Source organism: Suncus etruscus, chromosome 18 (assembly GCF_024139225.1).
Source record: "Suncus etruscus isolate mSunEtr1 chromosome 18, mSunEtr1.pri.cur, whole genome shotgun sequence".
NCBI lineage: Eukaryota > Metazoa > Chordata > Mammalia > Eulipotyphla > Soricidae > Suncus > Suncus etruscus.
This window is the reverse complement of record NC_064865.1, coordinates 23,168,878-23,178,614: the sequence shown is the minus strand read 5'-3', so window position 1 is coordinate 23,178,614 and position 9,737 is coordinate 23,168,878. Positions and strand designations below refer to the sequence as shown.

At 32.2% G+C, this 9,737-nt stretch overlaps 1 non-coding gene across 1 annotated transcript; it reads left to right on the top strand.

The window, feature by feature from the left end:
• Positions 1-9,109: 9,109 nt before the first annotated feature.
• Positions 9,110-9,239, top strand: LOC125996871 (small nucleolar RNA SNORA22). Its single transcript, XR_007491534.1, has one exon. It is a non-coding gene; the product is annotated as a small nucleolar RNA SNORA22 (small nucleolar RNA).
• Positions 9,240-9,737: the final 498 nt, after the last annotated feature.

Below are 9,737 nucleotides of genomic sequence, written 5' to 3'. Positions count from 1 at the left end.
AAAAGCAATAGTAAATAGAAAGCAATAATAAAGACTCACAGGTAACTGCACAGTTGCTCAAATTTCAGGAAAGAACTTTCAAGGAAAAAGAAGAAACTTGTAGATTAAAGGTGAATCAAAGAAGAAGAAAACATAAAAATACTAAGCAGTATTCCTACAATGGAATAAACACAAAGGCACAAAAAACTCAAAAATGAATAAGAAGATTCATGTAGAACACAACAATTCCAGCTCTCAAATGAGTATGTATGTAAAAAGCAAAAGGAAATGAAATGTAATAGGAAAAAGTCACAGAAATAGGAACAACTGCACGGTTGTTCAAGCTGCAGGAAAGAACTTTCAAGAAAGAGGAAGAAACTTGCAGAGCACTGGTGAATCAACTAATGAGATGAAAACATAGAAAGCTAAGCAGTGTTCCCAATGTATTAGAATAGAAATAAAGGCACAACAACCTTAAAAATGAATCAGAAGATTCAAAAAGAACACAACCTTTTCAGCTCTCAAATGAGTAACTATGCATGAAAAAAGCAATAGTAAATAGAAAGCAAGAGTAAAATCTCACAGGTAACTGTACAGTTGTTCAAGTTTCTTCAAAATGATTCATTTTGCACGCAGAAAGAAAAAGTCAAAAGAAGCTGTAGGAAAAACACTGAGATCACTGCCCAGTTTTTAACTTCAGCCAAGAATTTTCAAGAAAGAAGAAGAAACTTCTTCTTAGAGTATTAGAATCGAAAATTCTAATTAGTCTACGATTCAAATATTCTCCTATTGATAATAATATGATCAATTAGTATAATTAAGGTCTATAATATTAATTATTAATTATCATTAACAATAATATTGATCAATAACAGTCTAATATTCTCATATTAAAATTGATATCAACTATCATAATTAATAATCATTATATCAAGTATTATCATTAATAAGAATATTAATTGATAATGCTCACATATTCTCCGTACATGACGATATTAAGTATCATAATTAGTAATTAATAATCATGATATTAATTACAAATAATCATCAATAATATTAACTGATAACATTCTCATAGTCTCCCATTACTGATATTGATCATTGTAATCAACAATCATGATATTAATCATCATAATTAATCATTATGATATTAATTAACAAGTATCATCAATAATATGAATTGATAATATTCCCATACTCTCGTATCAACAACGATATTAATTATCATAATCAATCATTAATAACTATGATATTAATTATTAATGACCATCCATGATATTAATTGATAACACTCTCCTATTCTCACATTAATACTATTGATTATTATAAATAATGAACGATTATGATATTCATTATTAATCATATGAATGACTACTATGCTTAATTAATGACTAATAATCATCAATAATGTTAACTGATAACATTCTCATAGTCTCCCATTAATGATATTGATCATTGTAATCAACAATCATGATATTAATCATCATAATTAATCATTATGATATTAAATAATAAGTATCATCAATAATATGAATTGATAATATTCCAATACTCTCGTATCAACAACGATATTAATTATCATAATCAAGCATTAATAACTATGATATTAATTATTAATGACCATCCATGATATTGATTGATAACACTCTCCTATTCTCACATTAATACTATTGATTATTATTAATAATGAACGATTATGATATTAATTATTAATTATATGAATGAATACTATGCTTTTATTCTTATATTCTCATATTAATAATGATATTGATAACTGTGATGAATAATATTTATTATCATATCAATTATTGATTATCCACGATACTAATTATTAATAATACTCTACTATTAAAATAGACTAAAAGTATTCGAATTCAAACAAAGGCAGAACGAACATAAAAACGAATAAGGATATTCATGAAGAACCTAAAGTTTTCAGCTCCCAAATGAGTAACTATGCATGTAAAAAGCAGAAGTATATATAAAGCAATAGCAAAAACCCACAGATAACTGCACAGTTGTTCAAGCTACAGGAGAGAACTTTCAAGAAAGAAGAAGAAACTTGAGGAACGCAGGTGAATCAAAAAATGAAATGAAAAGATAGAAAACTAAGCAGTGTTCCCAATGTATTAGAATAGAAATAAAGGCACAACAAACTGAAAAATGAATCAGAAGATTCCTAAAGAACACAACCTTTTCAGCTCTCAAATGAGTAACTATGCATGAAAAAAGCAATAGTAAATAGAGAGCAATAGTAAAGACTCCCAGGTAACTGCACAGATGCTCAAATTTCAGGAAAGAACTTTGAAGGAAAAAGAAGAAACTTGTAGATTAAAGGTGAATCAAAGAAGAAGAAAACATAAAAAACTAAGCAGTATTCCTAAAATGGAATAAACACAAAGGCACAACAAACTCAAAAATGAATAAGAAGATTCACGCAGAACATAACAATTTCTGCTCTCAAATGAGTAACTATGTATGTAAAAAGCAAAAGGAAATAAAACGACATAGGAACAACTGCACAGTTGTTCAAGCTGCAGGAAAGAACTTTCAAGAAAGAGGAAGAAACTTGCAGAGCACTGGTGAATCAAATAATGAGATGAAAACATAGAAAACTAAGCAGTGTTCCCAATGTATTAGAATAGAAATAAAGGCACAATAGACTGAAAAATGAATCAGAAGATTCATAAAGGACACAACCTTTTCAGCTCTCAAATGAGTAAGTATGCATGATGAACGCAATAGTAAATAGAAAGCAATAGTAAAGACTCACAGGTAACTGCACAGTTGCTCAAATTTTCAAGGAAAAAGAAACTTGTAGATTAAAGATGAATCAAAGAAGAAGAAAACATAAAAATACTAAGCAGTATTCATAAAATGGAATAAACACAAAGGCACAACAAACTCAAAAATGAATAAGAAGATTCATGTAGAACACAACAATTTCAGCTCTCAAATGAGTAACTATGTATGTAAAAAGAAAAGGAAATGAAATTTAATAGGAAAAACTCACAGAAATAGGAACAAGTGCACGGTTGTTCAAGCTGCAGGAAAGAACTTTCAAGAAACAGGAAGAAACTTGCAGAGCACTGTTGAATCAAATAATGAGATGAAAACATAGAAAACTAAGCAGTGTTCCCAATGTATTAGAATAGAAATAAAGGCACAACAAACTTAAAAATGAATCAGAAGATTCATAAAGGAAACAACCTTTTCAGCTCTCACATGAGTAACTATGCATGATAAAAGCAATAGTAAATAGAAAGCAATAATAAAGACTCACAGGTAACTGCACAGTTGCTCAAATTTCAGGAAAGAACTTTCAAGGAAAAAGAAGAAACTTGTAGATTAAAGGTGAATCAAAGAAGAAGAAAACATAAAAATACTAAGCAGTATTCCTACAATGGAATAAACACAAAGGCACAACAAACTCAAAAATGAATAAGAAGATTCATGTAGAACACAACAATTCCAGCTCTCAAATGAGTAACTATGTATGTAAAAAGCAAAAGGAAATGAAATGTAATAGGAAAAACTCACAGAAATAGGAACAACTGCACGGTTGTTCAAGCTGCAGGAAAGAACTTTCAAGAAAGAGGAAGAAACTTGCAGAGCACTGGTGAATCAACTAATGAGATGAAAACATAGAAAGCTAAGCAGTGTTCCCAATGTATTAGAATAGAAATAAAGGCACAACAACCTTAAAAATGAATCAGAAGATTCAAAAAGAACACAACCTTTTCAGCTCTCAAATGAGTAACTATGCATGAAAAAAGCAATAGTAAATAGAAAGCAAGAGTAAAATCTCACAGGTAACTGTACAGTTGTTCAAGTTTCTTCAAAATGATTCATTTTGCACGCAGAAAGAAAAAGTCAAAAGAAGCTGTAGGAAAAACACTGAGATCACTGCCCAGTTTTTAACTTCAGCCATGATTTTCAAGAAAGAAGAAGAAACTACTGCTTAGAGTATTAGAATCGAAAATTCTAATTAGTCTACGATTCAAATATTCTCCTATTGATAATAATATTCATGTTCAAGTAGTATAATTAAGGTCTATAATATTAATTATTAATTATCATTAACAATAATATTGATCAATAACAGTCTAATATTCTCATATTAAAATTGATATCAACTATCATAATTAATAATCATTATATCAAGTATTATCATTAATAATAAAATTAATTGATAATGCTCACATATTCTCCGTACATGAATATATTAAGTATCATAATTAGTAATTATAATCATGATATTAATTACTAATAATCATCAATAATATTAACTGATAACATTCTCATAGTCTCCCATTACTGATATTGATCATTGTAATCAACAATCATGATATTAATCATCATAATTAATCATTATGATATTAATTAACAAGTATCATCAATAATATGAATTGATAATATTCCCATACTCTCGTATCAACAACGATATTAATTATCATAATCAATCATTAATAACTATGATATTAATTATTAATGACCATCCATAATATTAATTGATAACACTCTCCTATTCTCACATTAATACTATTGATTATTATAAATAATGAACGATTATGATATTCATTATTAATCATATGAATGACTACTATGCTTAATTAATGACTAATAATCATCAATAATGTTAACTGATAACATTCTCATAGTCTCCCATTAATGATATTGATCATTGTAATCAACAATCATGATATTAATCATCATAATTAATCATTATGATATTAAATAATAAGTATCATCTATAATATGAATTGATAATATTCCCATACTCTCGTATCAACAACGATATTAATTATCATAATCAATCATTAATAACTATGATATTAATTATTAATGACCATCCATGATATTGATTGATAACACTCTCCTATTCTCACATTAATACTATTGATTATTATTAATAATGAACGATTATGATATTAATTATTAATCATATGAATGAATACTATGCTTTTATTCTTATATTCTCATATTAATAATGATATTGATAACTGTGATGAATAATATTTATTATCATATCAATTATTGATTATCCACGATACTAATTATTAATAATACTCTACTATTAAAATAGACTAAAAGTATTCGAATTGAAACAAAGGCAGAATGAACATAAAAACGAATAAGAATATTCATGAAGAACCTAAAGTTTTCAGCTCTCAAATGAGTAACTATGCATGTAAAAAGCAGAAGTGTATAGAAAGCAATAGAAAAAACTCACAGATCACTGCACAGTTGTTCAAGCTACAGGAGAGAACTTTCAAGAAAGAGGAAGAAACTAGAAGAACGCAGGTGAATCAAATAATGAGATGAAAAGATAAAAAACTAAGCAGTGTTCCCAATGTATTAGAATAGAAATAAAGGCACAATAGACTGAAAAATGAATCAGAAGATTCATAAAGGACACAACCTTTTCAGCTCTCAAATGAGTAAGTATGCATGATGAAAGAAATAGTAAATAGAAAGCAATAGTAAAGACTCACAGGTAACTGCACAGTTGCTCAAATTTTCAAGGAAAAAGAAACTTGTAGATTAAAGATGAATCAAAGAAGAAGAAAACATAAAAATACTAAGCAGTATTCATAAAATGGATTAAACGCAAAGGCACAACAAACTCAAAAATGAATAAGAAGATTCATGTAGAACACAACAATTTCAGCTCTCAAATGAGTAACTATGTACGTAAAAAGAAAAGGAAATGAAATTTAATAGGAAAAACTCACAGAAATAGGAACAAGTGCACGGTTGTTCAAGCTGCAGGAAAGAACTTTCAAGAAACAGGAAGAAACTTGCAGAGCACTGGTGAATCAAATAATGAGATGAAAACATAGAAAACTAAGCAGTGTTCCCAATGTATTAGAATAGAAATAAAGGCACAACAAACTTAAAAATGAATCAGAAGATTCATAAAGGAAACAACCTTTTCAGCTCTCAAATGAGTAACTAAGCATGATAAAAGCAATAGTAAATAGAAAGCAATAATAAAGTGTTGGGGACTGACTTGTTTGAGGCCATTTTGCTATTCTTTCTGCCATAATCCAGCCTTTCACCTAAAGGCTACATGCAGTCTTGCTGTAAGTTCTTGGGCCAAAGAGAAAGGAAAATGCAGCTGCAAGAGATAATTAATCTTGTAGCCCGGAGGAGAGCAACACGGCCCGGTACCATTCCCAGAAATGAGGTCTTACTCCCTCAACTACATTCCGGAGTCAACAAGGCAGTTATTATGTGTATATGTTACATTGTCTGTACAAAATTATTTCTGTAAGAACATTGCCCCCACCTTATATCTGTTAAAAAGTTTAGAAATGCAGCTAGAAGGTCACAAGATGTTTCCATGGATACTGCAAGAAGTATTGCCCACTTGCCTTATTTGGAATAATGAAGTAATTTTCATGCCAAAAGAATGATTGACATTGCCTTTTGCCTGCCCCCTTTTCTCCTTCACTATATAAGAAGGAACTGTAGCCAATAAAGACGCCCTTGAGCAGTGAGACATTGCCTTGGGTCTTTATTATTAACCTCTCTCAGATTTTTTACAGTGTGGTTGTGCTTCTACCCAGCAAAATAGGAGTGCGGTTGTCTGAGAAGTCTTCCCAGCTAATTCCTGCTGGCCGGGCCCCCCTGGGGGGCTTCAGGACCCCGCATTTTGGCGCCCAACGCTGGGCTCGAAGACCACCGCCACACTCCGAACGACTACGGGTCGGCGAGTCCGGAGCTGTTTCGTAAATCGCAGGATATACCCCATCCGGGTAGGCGTTGAAACGAGTTAGCCTTAATCAAATATTTAAACTGCAGTTTTTTCAGTCGTTCTGATCACCGCCCCTGATTGGCTCTTGGGGCTTCGCCCGTTGGCTTCACTTCCATGGGTGTTTCATTGAGTACTGAACTTAAATTCATTATTGATATTCAGTCTGAGTTGAAAGCCAGACATATAGAGGTTACCAAAAAGAATATTTGTAATTTTCTTATGTTTATTCATAATGTATGTCATTGGTTTATTATTACCTGTCCAGAAATTGTTGCGTCCACTTTGGACAAAGTAGGACATGAAATGAGTGATTATTTTGTAAATAATGATGATTCACAGAAGGAAAAAATTATGTTCCAATATTGGAGCCTGTTAAGAGATATCATTGTAACTAAAAATGCCGGAACCGCCAAAGACATCATCCATGCCGTTGAATCTCATGTACAACAAGTCTCCCGTGAGTGTTCCAGGACTCCCTCTCGTTCTAATTCTGTCTCTCATCTCCCTTCTCCCTCTGAGAATACTTCCCCTTGTCCTCCCTCCACCACTGATTCTTCTACCTTTGTCTCCAAAGTAAAACAGCCCTTCACTTCCCTAGCTTCAGCTCCATCCCTGTTCCACCAAAACCTTTACTCCCCTCACCACCCTCCCCTCCTTAGCCAGCAATTGCAACAATACAAAGCCTTTAATTGGAAAAGCCTCAAAGAGCCGTTTCAAGCCGTAACCTCCTATGGCCCCCAAGCCCCTTACACGCTCTCCTGCTTAGAATCTAAAAGCTGAACTCTTTGTCTCTTGGGAAGTTAACTTTTTTTCCGCTGCAAAGCCCCTGCAAATAGGCAGGAATCCTAATCTCTAAGCTCTTATAGCTGGCCTCGCCTCTTTTCATACCTTAAAGGTACAGCACACACTTTCCAGGTCCCAGCTTGCCAACATGGCTCTTGCTGCCCTCCGTGCCTGGAAGTCGCTCCCCAAAGCCAGCATTCCAGCAGCTCCCCGACACCGGCAACAAACTGTTACTGCTTTCTACCTCCCCCCCCCTTTTTCTGACTTGAGTTCCCAACTCACCACAATTACATCCATGGTCTCTCACCTCTCTAACAAACTTGATAATGCTCTTGGCTCAAAAACCAGCGCTACCTTTCCTGTCTTTCTCCCTAATGGAGAAAGTCTTCCCCCGCCTGCTCAGCAGCCTCCACCGCGGAGAACGCTCAGTCCCTAACCATGGCAGATTCCCTCCTCTCACCGCTCCCCCTCTTAAAGCTATAGAAATGAAACTACTTGGCCAAATTGAAAATCTTAAACAAATCTTAAGCCTTCAAAAACAGGCTGCTTCTCTTAATTCACAGGTTTCTGCCTTTCAGGCGTTCCCCCCCCCTCCTAAATCTATAGTTGTCTGTCCTCTGCCCACTGAATTCCACGGCCAGGCCCCCCCTCTTGAGAACTCAAAGAGACAAACTAATGAAAGTGAGGCTAAGTGCCATAAAACAGAAACTGCTGCAGTGCCTACAAAAAATTCTAAGGGCACAGTAAGCAGGATAATTACAAAGTATCATCTGCTAAGCCATAAAACCTTGCGATATCTACACTTTGCTGTTAAAACTTCTGAGCCTAATGTACCCTTTACTTTGCTCAAACCAATCCTCAGCCTCCTTCAGCCTCTTTCCTGCCAGCCTTGGAAAATAGCCAGCTCAAACCCTGCCACTCCCACTTTAAGCCTTCCAATTCACCTTGAAATACCCAATCTTTGTTATTCAAAAGAAATCTGAAAAGTAGCATCTCTTGCATATTCTCAAATCAATTAATAAAACCATGATTCTCATGGTGCTTTTGCAACCCAGACTCCCCTCTTCAGTTGCCATTCCCTCTAATTTCAATAAATTAGTAATTAATCTTAAAAGATTGCTTTTTTTTTCTATATATCATTACACCCTGCTAACTGTAAATAATTTGCCTCTAACCTTCCTGCTGTTAACTGTGCTAGCCCCTCCCCAAGTTATCAGTGAAAAACTCTGCTTCACCTTGTCAGCCCTACACTTCGTCAAATATGTGTTATTAGGTTTAGTGCATTAAGTAGTGTAAAGTAATTATTAAAACATTAAAAAGCAACAGAAAGATAAAGGCAATAAACTTTTTTTTTTCTTTTCATGCCTCTCAGAAAATTTTAAAGCAAGGTCATAATTCTGTCACTTTACAGATAACAAAATGTTGGTAAAAGAAAAACTTCTTTGTGTTTTAAAATCCAAACGAACACAAAAGTGTTAAAGTTAAGTCTTATATTTCTATTAAAAGTTTTATTTTAATTTTTAAAGTATTTACAAAATTATGTGAAAAATAATGTGGTTAGCCTTTTTAAACAATATAGTTAATTTAATGCACAGTAAACACCTATATGTACTTTATAGTACCCTTAGTTTTAACTTTGTGCTACAGCAATGGTTGTTCTTTATTTCTGCATTGAAAGAACTATTATTTTAAGTGCATTCAAAATATCAGCACATTATATAAATCTGTATATTTGTGTCGCAGTGAAAAAATAATATAAATGAAAAAATATATTATATATAATTTTATAAGTAATATATAAAAGTAACTAAACTTTATAAGCAAATTAACTAGTATTAAATATAATTTTAGTCTTAAGTTCTAAGTGTGTAAATGTATCAGATGTCTTTAACTATATTTTATAATAATCTAAGCATTTAGTTAATTTAGTATACAATATTTTTTACAAATTATTCACTTAAAGTCTTCATAGTAAAAACAGTTGTTTGTATTTTTAAAATCAGTTTTTATACCTTTAATAATCATAGTTCATGCTATTGTGTTTAATCATAAAAATTTTAACACTTTATTGCAGCTGTCTTACTATTCTACTGCAAAACCAATTTAAAGAAAACCTATTCATTTACAGCAAATGATTTCATACTTCAGAGTAAAGACTCCTTCTACAGTGCTCATTAACCATTTTACTTAATGTTTTAAACTTCAAATTAAAATT